At 47.6% G+C, this 15,370-nt stretch overlaps 1 protein-coding gene across 1 annotated transcript in view; it reads left to right on the top strand.

Moving 5' to 3' along the window:
• The window catches only part of LOC8037813 (PDZ domain-containing RING finger protein 4), a 175,285-nt gene that overhangs the window by 81,268 nt on the left and 78,647 nt on the right, over positions 1–15,370 (top strand). The gene's annotated exons all lie outside the window — the stretch shown is intronic.

Here is a 15,370-nt window from a genome sequence, read left to right as displayed (position 1 = left end):
CCAAAAATACGGTCATCCGCTAGAGATATCGCTATATGTTTGATGTTACTGGTTTCGCATTGTCCCGCTTATCGCTCCACCCTGGTTTTCTGAGCTCCAAATTTTGTTTCAGCATCTCTTTAAGGACCTTACCACTACTGCTTCGTCAACAATAAACTTAGCTAACCCGTCTGGCGTTTTGCCGAGTGAGCCTGAAGATGTATCAAATTTTTCGCGAGGGATTTTTCCTCGGTTTATTCTTGCGGCCTTACCGGACTGCCTATGCCTGACGTCAGTGACAATGCTAGTGATCGCCTGTCAATCTTATCTTTTGAACTTTTTGACATTGAACTTGCTATCAGGAAACTCAAGCCAAATTTATCAGTCGCATGTGGCGGTATCCCAAGCTTCGTTGTTAAAGGATTCTCTTCTATTTTGCGCCCCTCTTAACGTATATCTTAAACGTGTTGTGGCAGAGCCTCACTTTTTCTTCCCTTTGGAAGAACTCTATTACTGTGCCAGCACATAAGTATGGCAGAACGGACGATGTCGAAAATTACAGGCCCGTGTCGTTGCTATTTCCGTTTCCAAAGGTCTACGAAATTGTCTTATTCGATCACATTTCAAACTTTTTAGAGCGCAGCTCTTAGGCGCCCGTTTCTGGCTTGAGCGGCGTCGCCGTCGCCGTCGGCGTAACCAAGGTCACCCCAATGTCACGGGACCCCCAAGGTCACGTGACCCCCAGATCACGTGACCCCCCAAGGACACGTGACCCCTTCCAAGGTCACCTTAAGGTCACGTGACCCCCCTCCCCCGGGGTCACGTGACCCCCTCCCCCCGAGGTCAGGTGACCCCCCGGAGCATATTAAAGAATGAGGGGAAGAGGAGAAGGAGGAGGAGGGGTCTATCCTCCCCTCAGTAGCCTTCCCTCCTCCTCCTCAAGAGCTGCACTCCAATTCGGCGTTACAGGGAGCTGTAAACGGCTTTTACTTTGTTTAAGCGTAAGATTAGGCCTTCAGAACATGGCTTTGTGCGTGGAAGCTGTATGAGACAAATTTAGTGTCACCTTTAAATTTATTTCGCCTACTGTGTGTCGGCGTTGACAGGTAGACGCTGTATAATTTGACCTTTCAAAGGCTTTCAAATTGGTTTATCATTCGCTCCTTTTACATAAGCTAGGATCCTACTGCATGAGTACCTCACTTTGATCATTATTTCTAGATTATCTGTTTAATATACACTATTTTGAACGTGTCCTTGGACATGTCTCCCTGCCCTATGTTTCTCTTTAGGGTGTGCCGCAGGAGCTCATACTTGAGCGGAGATTTTTCAATGCTTTTATTAATGACCTTACCTCAAGTGTTCATAATTCAGTCATCTTGCAATATGCAGATGAAATCAAGCTGTTTAGGCAGATCTTATCCCTTGATGGCTGCGAAGAGCCTATAAACGATGTTAAATTGGTCTATAATAGGTGTTGGCAGAACATGTTGATAATGAATCCCTTTAAAACTGTTTTCATGTCTCTGTCCAGAAAGGTAGAAAAAAATAAAGTTTTTTCACCATATCGGCAATGTCCCGTTGCGAATAGTAGAGTGCACACGTGATTTTGGTGCACACATAGACACTTTCTTATTTCTTACTGTACACGTTAATAACCCTATAAACGACTCTTTCCGTAAGTTGTGTGTCATCTTTAAAATTACGTGCGAGTTCTCCACGTCAACCTGTATTTTACGATTTTACCTGTCGTTAGTCCGGTCCAAGTTTGAATTTTCCCCTGTTGTCGGGAATTTGATTAGTTTTACGAGTCAAGAGGTAAAAAGAAAGAAGAAAACAAATGTCCCGGAGCGTTTTTCTTTTTGTCAAATTTTTTTTATGATCGTTTTATTCGTCTTACTGTTTACTATTCTTATGCGAGACTCTTGGAACGATGCAACTGCCCTACTTTGAGTTCTAGACGACGTGCGCGAGATCTAGTTTTCCCTTGTAAATGTATTCATGTATTAATGGATTGTCCTGATTTCACATCAGCTATTAATCATGAGGTTCCGAGACGATTTCTGCTGATTTCTCAGACTTTTCATGTGAATCGAATCATTCCAACCAGTCCTATGACCCGCATACAAGACTCGGCGTAGCAGGTATTGATGTTTTTAATCGAACTTTCTTGGCGCTTGTAACTAACCTGTGATCAATCTGTTGCCCACCATTATCAAGGCGTCAAGCTGTTAATGAGCACAGAAAATAAACGTATGAATGAATGAAGGCATGAATGAATGAATGAATGAAGAGTCCATTAAGGGGTATTCACATGGGGGAGAAACCCCTCGCTTTGCTCCCCGGGATGCGCATCACGTGGTAACGACGTCACGGCTTTCCGTGTCTGCTGAGTCAGCGTCTGATATACCGCGCAGCAGAGCTACAGCACATACTCAGAAGGCATTCCACATCCCAGCAGACAAAGACAAAAGTCTATGCTGTACCGTCTGGAATGATCGAGAATTACTTAGATTCAAGCCTCGGCTTGGACAACAATCCTGGCGCCTCGATCCACTTGTTGTTCTGTTCGGTGGCGCAATTACAGCCACCTGCTGCTGGCTAAACGGGCCGCCTGGTACCGTTTCCTCCCGGCGGAGAGGAGAGCCTCGGTGATAGCGCCTTAATTGTCGGCGCTTCTATGTAACGAAGAACGGCGGCGTCCGCTCGGCGGCAGCTGCGCCTCGTCATGCGTGAAATTGCGGTCAGCGGTTCGTCCTCTCCGGGCTAGGCACCTGCCTCGAGGCCCGACGTCGCGCTACCGGACCGGGAGTCGGCATCTTCTTTCTGAAGGTAGCCGGAAATGTTTCTCCAGCTGGACAGAATGCGCTTTGGCCCTGAACTCGGTTTTTGGCTGCTCATCGGAGCGTGACCGGCGACGTCCGACTCCGTCGGTCGTGATTCTAGCTCTGGGCATCAGCTGCTCTTTGCCACGACTCTTCACTCGTGCCGTCTGCAGCGGCCACGCACTGTTGTCCGTGTGATGGCACCGACGACGTCTGGTGTTCACATTTCCGAGGGGAAGTACTAGTCGGCACCTGCACCTATTTTCAGCTCAAACTCTAATAAGTACAGGAAGTATACGTTCCCACAAAGCATGTCAGCTCAACAGTCAATCACTACAATTCACGGAGGAAGCTGGGCCAACGATAAGATTGATCAAATGTTTACACCTAAAAAAACTGTCTACGCCCTGACGCTGAGCCTGGTGGAACGTCATACTCAGTGTCTCAGCGCAGTGTTTTTTTTTTTTTTTTTTGTGTAAGCGTATTAGTTTTGTTTTTCGCCGAGCTTTCTTCGCAGATTGTAATGATTGACATTCCCAGTTGCTTTACAAGAAACTGTGGGCTCCAAATTTGTTAGGGTACGGGCACAGGACAATCTGGCTATTGTCGACTCACGGTAACGCGGCCATTTTAGATCCTGACAAAAGTGGTCATGGAAACGAAAATTCTATATTAATCATTGTTTTTCTGCATCGAAATCTCTAGCCTCTCTAAAGAGAATGCGCAAAATATTGAAGCGACGCTCTGAGAGCAGCTGGCTGAAGACGCTAATGACCATCGTGCAATCGTTCATTACCATCTCATTCCCCTAGGCGTAAGCACATCAGAAGCAGCTTTCTGAACACGCAAGTAATCTTCCACTGTACTCACTGTTCACGATAAACATGTCCTTCTGTAGTTAGTAGGTTGCACTAAGTTGCGGGAGAAAGGATCCTATACTTCGTTTCAGCTTAAATCCAACCGCAGCCGATGCTACAAGCGCGAACTCAGGGCTTTTAACGTCCCTGCCAAGTACGCGTGCTCGTGCAGATCAGGCACTGTTCAGGGTCATATGCTCGTGCTTGTAGCATCGGCTTCGTCTGGACGTAAGCTGAAACGAAGTAGAACAGTCTGTCAAATTTGTTATGTCGCTTAGCATAGCGTCTGGTGTCCCCGCCGTACATGGGCAGTTTGATCACGCATCTGAGCTCAGTGTACTGTCATTTGTCATTTTTTTTTTCGACTCAAGTTAATCCAACTAACCAAACATCCAACAGTCAAAAATCGGATCGCTCTTGTAGGATAAAAACAAGATACGATTCGAGACAGTCTCGGAGACGGTCCGTGGCCCGCGTCGCGTGTCCCGCATTCAAACTCCATTGAAATGCGTCCTCCGGACCCAAACACGGGCTTTGCGCAGCCGGACGCGGGCGTCGCTCGCCCTGGGCTGCAATTCAATGGCAGAACCGGGAGGGGGAAAGGCCGTGCAAGTCGCCGCTGCCGGCCCGGGGCTGCGGGCGCAGCGGGAGGCGGCTCGCCATTCATGGCTACGCTCCGAGACATCATTAAGGGCGCCATGGGTGCCGACAGTCGCCTTATAAACGAGCGCGTGCCACGAATGCGTCTTTCTCGCCGCGCAACGCGTAAATCATGGCCTGCAAGAGACGAGGCCGCCGTCGCGCGAGCCGCCGGCGACGGAAGACACGCCGTGCCTGTATGTGTATTGTAGCTTTGATCAACCCTAAGCTGACAGTGCGGTGGAAGCAACGTGCTTTTTGGACCAATAATCCGTCCGTCTTTCGCCACGTGATCACGCTTCCGCTCGTACCCATGAGCGGAGGGAGCAGGATCAGGTGGTGAAAAGTGGGCCGTTGATTCATAAGGCAAGCGCGTAGCTTCCACCGCACACTGTCAGCTTAGGGGGTGAAGGCGGCATACATGCAACCGTCGTGCGCGCGAGTCGGGCGAAACTTATTTTCCTTCCTTTCCTTAATTTCCTTTGTAATGGTCCCGAGGCACGTCAAGAAGCAAGCAAAAACAAAAAAGTATGTGGAAGAGAAGTTTCTGTTTATCGACTTATTTTTAGTACGGGGTGACCGTTGTGATGGATGTTCTGATTAGAATTCTTCCGGAATATATATGGGCCTATCGCGGGCGGCTCACACGTGCGGTGTGCGTTTTGGGGCGAAAAAAGTACTTTTTATATATCTTTATATCCAACACCGGGTTTTTGCATGATCTTTTTTTAATACATTTGTTGTTATAAGGAATTCAAAGTCTTATCGCGTGGTGCTGCGTTATCACTGCGACATTTTTATATCAGAACGTGCTGCTCGATCAAGACTGCAGTCTTCGGCTGCGGCTAAGCGCAAGGCCGTATAAAATCTTAAAACGTTCGAAAATAAATTAAAAAAAACAACAGAACTTTGCACTTCCGGCTGGGTAAGTTCCCTGGACTTCCGAGACCGCCTGGAGAAAATGTGCACAATTTTAGTATGTGATGGGAAAACGATGTGCCGCGCACCAAATAAAACACACTGCACATACGAGATGCGCACACTGCCTCTGCTTCTGTCCCCACACATTTTCTTTCTTTGATATATTTACTTTATGTGGAAGTCCCCGAGGTGGGGAAGGTTTGCGTAAGAAAAAACTGGATTCCACTTGAAAGGAACGGAAATGAAGCACAACTAGCGCCGTCTATGCGACTGGCAGTTTTTTCAGCGGCCGCTAGTCACCTGCGCAAGTTGATCTCATTCCAGGTGGAAGCCAATTTATTCTTACGCAATGGTTTGCTACGTTACGAATAAGAACACAGACTGTAAACGCATAAAGTAATGTGTTGGAACACTCACCGGCGTTTAACGGTGCCCAGTGTGTCGACCCAAGTTTGTTTATTTTACGGTAACATGCAGGGTGTTTGAGAGGAAAGCCTACTGTGTTTTTCACACTGCAAAAATGAATTCCACATGGGCCAACGCTCAGCCTCCCACACAAATATGGAGCTAGCGGCTTGAACTGGATGTCGAAGTTTAAGGGCTTGCTGTTTTATTAGTTAAAAATTATGTACGATTTTCGGATAGTTTTTTTGTGAGAAAATGGCGGTCAGTGTGACCCGGAAATACACGCGTCTGCTACCTAAAACTTGCGCCATCTTCTCGTTTAAAAATTTTAGAAACTCACGTATACCCTTTGAATCGGAGAGTTGTAAGTTCTGAAATTTTGTCGTCTGGTCCCTGTTACCCAGCCGTATATAAATTTCGTTTGGGCGCACGGTGTGCTTTGGGCTATGCGTAGTTGATTTTCGAGTTCAGAGAAACATTGACCTATTTCTTTTTAACAAGCATCCGCTCGTCTCGGCGTTCTGACGTCATCGCAACCCCTGCGCAAGAAGCAAAAGAACTAACGCTCCGCATTATCTCAGTCTCATGCCATAACGAACTCTTTTAAGTTCACACTCTTCCCAAACTTCGCCTTTGTCTATTTTATCAGCATTTCTGGTTTCGTGTTTTAGTGGCTTCTTCTTTTTTTCAAAAACAATAATTTGATTATTTCTTTATTCAGTTTTGGGAATGCATTTACTAAAAACTAAGTACTCTCAGTAATTTCCTCTTTGATGGTGTAAATTGGATTCACTTTACATATACCGTGTGTTTTTGTAGAATATTTCTCTTCTTTTTGTTTGGCATTTTGATAACACCCTCCTGAACATCTTTTTTCTCTTTCTCTTTGGGGAACATTAAATGTCAGTTGTCAGTTAGCGCTATTTCCTGTCTCCCTTGAGTTCAATCCTCGCCCTGCCCGTTTCGATCTGGATGAGCATCGGACCGGCGTGCGGTCGTGTATCACTACTGCGTGGTGCACGTTAAAGACCCCAGGTTAGCGGGTGTACCGCACTGGCAAAATTGCTCATTTACAGCTGAGACACCAGACGCCCGCTCAGACAGACTAACTTCCGGCTGTATAAACATACACACAAGAATCTTCAAATTTTTTTTTCCTTCCTCCTTGTTTTGCGCTTAAATATTTGAATACAATAACTTTGCCGCAACTTGGCCGGTTGAATCGAGCTGACCAATGACAGCACATTACTTTGCCTCCTTGAAAGAGCGATGATGAAGACAGTTGGGTGTTTTGACTGAGTTTCTACAACAAAGGTATATACGTGCAAATTATACCCTTGTTACACGGGCACACTAAACTGCAGTTACGCTAAACCACAATTAGCGCACAATACTTGCCGACAACATTCTGCGGCGATGCAGTCAGATCTATGGGCGAACGTGCGCTTGAGCATCTTGAGCACCCATCAAAGCAGTGCACGCGCTCTCTTCACTTCTTTTGAAATAGCTGTCCGAGGGTATAGTGCGGCATCTGTGCTGCCATGTAACCGCAGTTAAAGCCGAGTTAACCGCGGTTAAGTATGCCCGTGTAACAGGGGTATTAGTGTAGTCTATGCAGGTAAGCTGTCGGCATTCGATAGCTGTACTTTGACTTGTGGCAAGTAGACATTTATTTTAATAGCATTCGCATGCTATGGAGCAATATTACACCTTGCAGCGATAACCTAATCGCAGCACCTGCATCGGGTTGGAAACGGCTCTCTTGTCCTAGGCGAATTAACCGTGCGGATAAACGGTTCCATGATTCCTACACATAGCCTCATGTTTCACGCTCGAAAACCACTGACTTCTTAAATAAGGATCCTTTTGGAACGAGTGTAGCAGAATAACATTGCAGCCGCACTCGCGCTGCAGCTTCTTGTGCTCATCGCACATTATCCGTGATTGTTCTTCTTAATATTATAAATATTTGTGCACACAACGACGACGAAGGGATAGCCTGAAAAGCGTAGATTTGGGAAATTGTAACGCGGTAAAAAGAAGCACTACGAACTAACTCACGTACGGCTACAGTAGGTCATGTGCACGACCACGACCTTCTGTAATCTTTGACCTACCCATAAAAGAATGTGCCAGCGCGCACCTTGTAGTACATGGCCGCGGTCGCAGCGTTTCGCCACGCTATGACTTCGCGGCGTGGACAAAAGGCCTTTTTAGAGCGCAGCTGTTAGGCGCCCGTTTCCGGGTTGCACGGCGTCGCCGTTGGCGTAACCGCGCTAAATTTGGCGGGAAAATTGACGTCTCGTTACCTTAGCACCAATTCAGTTTCCCTGCTAAATTTAGCGAAGAAAATGACGTCACATGACTTGGTGTGACGTTACCTATGAACAAATTCAGTTTCTCCGCTGGGTTTAGCGGGAAAATTGGCGCCACGTGACCTCAACACCAACTGAATTCCAAGCTAAATTTAACGGGGAAAAGGACGTGGCATGACTTGGTGTCATGTCACCTATGAACAAACTCAATATCTCCGCTATATTTAGCTTGAAAATTGACGTTACTTGTGGAGAAGGAGGAGGGGAAGGCACGGAGGAGGAGGAGGAGGAGGAGGAGAAGGAGGGGATTGGAGTGGGAGGAAGAAAGGAGGAGGATTAGGGGAGAGGGGAAGGAGAGACGAGGAGATTGGAAGGAGAAGGAGTAGGGGAGGGTGAGGAGGAGGGGGAGAAGTACCAGGAATTAAGCAGGAGGAGGGGAGAGGAGGAGGAATAAAGGAGAAGCGGGTGTAGGGAAGAAGGGGCACAGGGAGAAGGCGAGAGGAGGAGCATCGGAGGAGGAGGGGAGAGGAGGAGGAACAGAAAAGGAGGAATAGGAGCAAAGGAGGGCAGGACGAGGAGGAGGAGGAGAGGAGGAGGGGAGGAAAAGAGGGTACTGAGGAGGAGGAGGGCCATCCATCCCTTCCGCACCCTCCCCTCCTCAAGAGCTGTACTCTAATTTCGCGTTACAGATATCTGTAAACTTCTTTAATTTTTTGTTTTGCTTCTTAGGGTCGCCTTATCTGGTCGCCTTATCGCGGGATCTCGTCAATCGGTGGTCGTGTGACAGATTCGTCACTAGAGCCGCCGGCTGCCAGTACAGTGACTGTTTATGGGTGATCAGAGACCGCGCCTTATTTCGACGATGGCACGAGAACAGTCAGGGCTAAAAAACGCCTTTGCAGTTCCGTGCCTGAGAAGCGCGTTCTTTCGATCCAAGCAAACATGGCAGCGATGCACCCTGCTACGTGCTACTGCAGCCTGCAGGCGTCGAGCTGCGTTAGGTATTCCTGAGAAACAGATATCACCTGCCGCGCGCCTTCCAGACCGTGCGCTAATAATTCGTGTTGTGTGGATATATATACAGCGTGTAGTTGGTCAGCCATTTCAAAGTGCGACGAGTCACTCGCTGTAGATGAGAAATTTAGCTAGTGCAGTACAGCTACTAGCCTGGGGTCTTTAACGTGCACCACGCGGTAGGGATACACGACCGCACGCCGGTACGATGCTCATCCAGATCGAAACGGGCAGGGGTGGGACCGTGCGCTAGACAGGCTGTGAACAGCGTTTGGGTTGCAGAAAAGCCTTGACCGAGCGCCCCCATTGGCAAAGCGAGGCACTTGATTGGCGACAGCGTCTTCTATAGGGAGCCATTCTGTGGGCAGGGCAGGATTACAGTGTGTCGTGCGCACGACGTCCGTCTCTAAGTCTTTTTCGCCATATCCTTTGCTCTTAATTCTACCGGCTCGTGAGAACCAATCTTTCCAGATTTAAAAGCTTGCCCAACGGAGCAAAAGAAACTATGATAGGGCTCCCATGACACATTTCGGCAGAGGAAGTAAGCAAGTGCATCTTGGTCCTAGAACTCCCAGACCTCATGAACCAACGGAAGGAGGCTCAACACTCCCGTCTACAACATACAACCGAGGGAATAAAAAATGCCAAGACATAGGAATCGAGTTCCAAGAAGACGCCCCCATACCACCGAGCAAGCTACCGTGGGAACTCATTGACGTCACTCACAGGTGCAAACCTCTCCCAAGAAACATGGACGCTGCGCGGCACAAGAAAAGACGAGAACGCTACGCTCGTATGCACAAGAAGGAGCTTGCTGAACTCCTTGAGGACGCAAGAACCATGATTGTCTATGTTGAAGCCAGCATCCCCTTGTAGGTTGGGCAACAGCACATACATCCAAGGAAGCATGATCTGGACAGGGAGCCCAGGTAACCGCCGAGGCCACCACACGCCTAGCTTCGCCGAGCGGGAGGCGGTGTTAGAAGCCACCCTAGGGGCAGTACCTCACCTGCAAGGCGAAAAACAGCTAATCATCTATGCCGACTCGCAAGACATCATCAGGGAACTCAAGAAATGCAGGTCCTCTTTTAGCTCCAGAATAGACGCTATCTTCGCCTCCGCGATTTCGAAATACAGATCTAAGAGAATCCAGAACTATGTCAGGTGGACTCCCGGGCACGAAGGCATTCTGGGCAACGAGCTAGTCCACGAAAGTGCACAGCAGATGATGAGAAATCTCACACAACCGTCCCTGTTGTCTCGGTCCTCTACGGCTGGCTCAGCACCACAGCAACAACATCCTGAGCTCCGCCCATACGATTCAAATGAGGAACTTAGGCTACCACAGGAGACACGGAAACATCTTCTGGCAAGATCATAGACCCCAGAACAACTACCTCTTCCTAGAGAAGAATTCTAAAAAAAAAAAAAGGCCGCATGCGCACAGAAGGAGCAGTCACACCCAGGTTCAGATACCAAATGGACCTGGCAACATTTAGGAAACAACAACCCTACGCTGTCTCTCCAGACCCCAGATGCCGGCGATGCCAAGCCGAGAAATACAATCCCAGACTGAAACACCTACTCTGGGAATGTGAGGCCCTCACCACCCTCATAACGCTCATCTCCAGTAAGATGGCGAATAATGAAAGACCCTCAAAACTGCAGGACTGGACGCACGCCGCAGGTGACACCCAACGCAAGACCAGGATTCTCACATTTCTCCTAGAGTATATCTCTGAGGGAGGCTTGGGAAGCTCCATCTAACATCTTTAAGCTAGGAGACGATGCCAAGCCTTGGGGCCTCCGCGTCATGAAAACTACGAGTCTCAGGCGATATATATATATGTTAATCTAATAAAGCCTACTCACCGCCACAACTACTCTTGGCGGTCGCATACCCAGTGTCAGCGGGCAACACAAAAATGCACCGGGTTGAGGGTACTTTTATTACGTGCTGGTATGAGAATACCTGAAAGAGGTATACAGTAATAAATAAAAACAACACGATATTGTCATTCAAATTCCCGACTGCGTTATGCGTAAGAGATTACCCACCGAAGTATTAAAACCCCATCAACTGATTACGGAATGAAAGAAATGCGCGCGCCCCGAGTGCTCCTAACGACCAGTCTTCTCGCACTCATCTTTTACGCTCCCACCGACCAAGAGTGGTTCCACATATTAAGAGTGTCGGAAATAATTACTCTACGCTCCGCAAATCAAGACGAATACTGTAAATAATACGAAGCGAACGAAAACGAAAGAGATGGAAAGCGAGCGTGTCGTCGACTCCTGCCCTCTGGGGTACTGACTCTTCCTGGTTTTTTTTCGGACGACGAGCCCGAAAACCCGAGGAATCAAAATGGAGACTGATGGCTCCCTCATCGGCACGGAATATCTCGCTCCGAGAAATGCGACGGTGTAGGTGACGAGGGGGTCCCGGCCGCCCCCCCCCCCCCCCCCCCCCCCCCTTCCTCTCCCCCAACCCGTGCCTCTTTCTCTACGACGAAAAACTCGGGAGAGTTTCCGTGCCTCGCTGCTTTGGACACTCTCTGAGGAATCGAGGAGCTCGCAGCGGCACTGCAGCCTTTATACTTCCGCAAGATTAATCGATTTTCGCGCGTGTTCCAGCCTTTATTCGTCACTTTGTTTGCTTTGCTTTGTTTATTTTTTTTACATTGCCTCGGCCTTCGGTTCATTAATTTACTCTCGATCAAAGATGGCAATTTCCTCCGGATGATGCGATCGGGCACTGTAGGGTATACGGTACTAGAGTTCCTGTATAGGCTCTCTACAGAAGCCAGAGTTGCGCGTTCATCTCCGTAGCGCCGTCTTTCCTACACGGCATGGTGATGCCGCTCGTCACGTGACTGAATTCGGCGAATAGCGACGCCGCGCGTTCGAGGCGCGCGGCGCGTTCAATAGCAGCGGAACGTACGCTGGGGCGCGTGCAACGTCTACTTTCCTGCACGGCACTTGATCCGGCTCCTCACGTGATCGGATCTCGGCGAATAGCGGCACGGCGGCACGTGGAAAACAGACGTGCAACTCTGGCTCCCGTAGGGAGCCTCTACGCAGTACCATATATGCTGAGGAAATGTAGTAATGTTTTTATTTTGACGTCCAAACTGTCTTTTTTATTGTAATCTTGGGTTGGGGATAACGGATGCTGTGCGAAATTAAAGCCATCAACGTAAAAAAATAAAATCTAAAAGAAAAAAAATACATTCGACGGCTTCCCTTTTGTATTTCTGCATAACGATGGAAGATGACGAAACAGAAATCAAGCGTTCCACGTGTAACCCTTTGTCGTGGCTTTCGAAGCGCAGAATCCGAGGTTTAGAACGGCCAGCAGGCGGGTATGTTCGTCAAGATTTATTACCGAGGTAACGTCTCACAAGACCTGAACATCCGGGAAATCGTCGCGGCGAGTGTATTTCACTGTTTGAAAACGAGGAATAAGGTATTAGCATAATATAATATCTCTACGTAGGAATAAGACTTAGGTATAGAGAGTATTCACTGGACGGCACATTTGAGGGCGATGTTTAGAGCGCATGCGCAGAACAAGCTCACATTTATAGACGTTTATTCACATTTATAGCGTGCGCCAAATTCAACCGCCATAGCCGCCCTTCTCTTGTCTTACCGAGATGCCCAGCCACTGAAGCGGGCGTTGACAAGCCCTCACAACGGCCTATGCTGGGGAGAAGGACACAGTAACACCTAAAAGGGCAATAACCTGTCCTGCTGTGGTAATGATGAAGGGAAGCGAATGGAATAAGAGGATACAAAAACTGAAGGTCTGCATGGCGCCCATGCACAGCTGCCTGAAAGCGTCTATAGGTTGCTAAGACCGCCAATCTTGGTGGTGCCGAATGCACGTTGCAAAACAACTGCGAAAGTTGGCCGTGAGCACGCGCTCAGCGGACGCGCAAACGGCTATGGCCGCCAGTGAATGCTCCTTATTGACGCTTTCCTTTTTCTCTGGTTTCCAGTCACGTGGGTTCCGTATCTGGTATGCGGGACTAAAAAGGAATAAGACACTTCAACCTGAAATATGCTATAAGATATACCTAAAATACACGATATACACGATATAATAGAATATATCGTGAATGTCTGACATTCACGAATCTTTTTGTGAACACATTCCAGCGGTGTGGACAGACCAAACCGATGTTTTGACGCAAACCAGAAGTGACGACATTCAAGATGACTGCGCCCTTGTGGAAGAGGTGTATAGACGCTTTAAACACGCGCCAGATAGAGCCGCCATTGCCGACCTTCTCTCGTCCTGCCGAGATGCCGAGCCCCCGAAGGGAGCGTTGACGAGCCTCCACAACGGACTAGGCTAGGGAGAAGGACAGAGTAGCACCTAAAGAGGCCATAACCTGTCCTGCCGCGGCAATGATGAAGGGAAGCGAGGGGAATAGCGGGAGACGAAAAAAATTACACCATCTTCCCGAGGGGAACCATGGGGTGATGCGGAGCATCGCGGATCGTTACTAACGGTGTTATTAACGGTGTTAGTAACGTTGTTAGTAACGTTGTTAACGCGCGCAGCGCGCTACCGCTGCTTATATTCACACTTGAAGGAGAGGAGACTAGAGGAGGAGAGTTGCGCATGCGCGCGCGGTGTGAGTAGAAGCGAACGCACGCGAAGTGCACGCAGCTGGTAGAGAGAGAGAGCGGAGAGAGTAACGCGCAGCTGTTGGAGAGAGGGAAGGAGGAGAGTTGCGCATGCGTAGTGTGAGTGCGGACTACGACGCCGCGGGACATAGACCCGAGCAAGAGATGCTCCGCATCTAAAATGAAGGTTGGTTACGGGGGCGCCCATGCATAGCCGCCTGAAAGCTTCTAATAGGGCGGGAAAAAAAAGGAAGAAGTAAAGGAAAATAGCATCCTTCTTTCAATTTTTTTTTTCTTCACTTCTACGTGTCACACCTGCTGAGCTCAAATTTGATGAATCAAATTTCTTCTAAGGGAGGGGGGAGGGGGGTGATTGCCGGCACTGGGATGCGGTATCTTTCGACCGCGATGCCCGTCGTGCACCTTCCAGGTAGAAAAAGAATGTTGCTGTTATTGTGTATTGTGGACATGTTAGCGTTTCGCAAATTTTTGATGCGCGAGCTCGACTGAATGAAGGACATACGAAGAGAGAATGTTGATAGTATCTTCACCCAATGGGACCCAATGCGACTACAAGCCACCGTAGTGCGACGTCCTAAGTTTGCATTTCATACACAGCGTCATTCGTGGCCCTTGGAGGCAGTGTTTTAGGCATTACCGAAATGTGCAACGATATAAGTAACTCGTTCGCAAATAGAAAGAACGTGTTACCGACCTACGTTACTTCAATATAAAAGAAACTCTCTACCGTTACCTACCCTCGCGTTACTTTTTTTTTTAATTATGATTTAAGACGTTTTACCCTTTTGACGTTAAAGGTATGCATAAACGTCATATTTCAAGAAATATTATGTCCATTCAGAAACTGAACATAATTATCTAATCTTTTTTCACGGTTCAACCTGAATACTTGCGAGGAAAAAACGCAACGAAAAACGCAGAAAATTCGAAAATTTATATAGCTTGGCGCCTACATACACTAAAGAAAATTGAAGTGTAATTTCCTTAAGTCTTTGGAAGAATATGTAACCACTAGCTTAACTACGTGACACGTTACACGAAATAAGCAACGTGCAACATTGTAAAACCCGAGACTTCGGACAAAAAAAGAAAGAAGACAAAAAGGGGACAATACAGACACAGGTCTCAAATTAAGCTGAACATTTATTCCCCCAGCCTCACTTATAAGGACAACAAACATCTATTCCTCAGGCGCATGACGTCACACTGTCAAACACTCTCTCTTTTTTTTTTTTGTCCTTAGTCTCGGGTTTTGCAATGTTGAAAGTTCACCAGCTCGCTTGCATTTTCCCTGTAATTTCTAAGTAACGTAATTACGTTATCCGTTGCCATTTTGAAAAATGCAGCGAGTTACCGACGTTACCAATAACGTCGTTACTTGTAACGCGCTTTACCGCCAGCACTAATTGTACGCAAACACTGATCAAAGGCCGTGAAGCAAGCTGAAGTGTTTCTTTAATAGCTCTGTCTGAGATAGGTGACGTGGGTTTTAGATTCACAACTCGTTGGTGCGTGTGAAATATATACATATATATATATATATGTATATATATATATAATATTTTTATTAATTCATGTTACTATCTGCTGTTTTATTTACAATCTTGTTTTTTTTATTGACTTCTAATGCTAAGCTAACTTTTGATCGCTAACTCCTCTTTTGCAGACGCTGACAGAGGAGTTTTCGTTTTCCTTGTTTGACGGTGCTGCCAAATGGTTCGTGCAAAAACAGTTTGCAGGCATCTTCGAAGCTTAGATT

This window comes from Ixodes scapularis, unplaced genomic scaffold (assembly GCF_016920785.2).
Source record: "Ixodes scapularis isolate PalLabHiFi unplaced genomic scaffold, ASM1692078v2 PGA_scaffold8__174_contigs__length_109621045, whole genome shotgun sequence".
Lineage (NCBI taxonomy): Eukaryota > Metazoa > Arthropoda > Arachnida > Ixodida > Ixodidae > Ixodes > Ixodes scapularis.
This window is presented reverse-complemented; position numbering and strand designations above follow the sequence as displayed.